Source organism: Penaeus monodon, chromosome 24 (genome assembly GCF_015228065.2).
Source record: "Penaeus monodon isolate SGIC_2016 chromosome 24, NSTDA_Pmon_1, whole genome shotgun sequence".
Classification (NCBI taxonomy): domain Eukaryota; kingdom Metazoa; phylum Arthropoda; class Malacostraca; order Decapoda; family Penaeidae; genus Penaeus; species Penaeus monodon.
Window position 1 is genome coordinate 19908051 of NC_051409.1, and position 249 is coordinate 19908299.

General features: G+C 37.8%; 1 protein-coding gene across 1 annotated transcript in view; it reads right to left on the reverse strand.

The window, feature by feature from the left end:
* Nucleotides 1–249, reverse strand: part of LOC119588643 (clustered mitochondria protein homolog) — a gene marked incomplete in the record, with an annotated part of 24545 nt that overhangs the window by 5842 nt on the left and 18454 nt on the right.

Genomic DNA, 249 nt, shown 5'->3' on the forward strand with positions numbered 1-249 from the left:
TCACTCACTCTTTGTCAAATCTTTCGCTGGTGTACTTTGAAGTCCACTATCCCAGAGGCTCTTAGATGTCCATGAAACTCTCCCACATAAGTACTTTTCTTCAAGATCAAGGGGATGACTATTTAAGTTTGTAAATGCCTCCTCTCCTGTTTTTTGTTTTTTTTACAAATGAGAGAGACCTGCACATACATGTAAAAATATTAAAACTCACTATACACAAATAACAGGTTTGCAAGTCTCCAGGGCAGT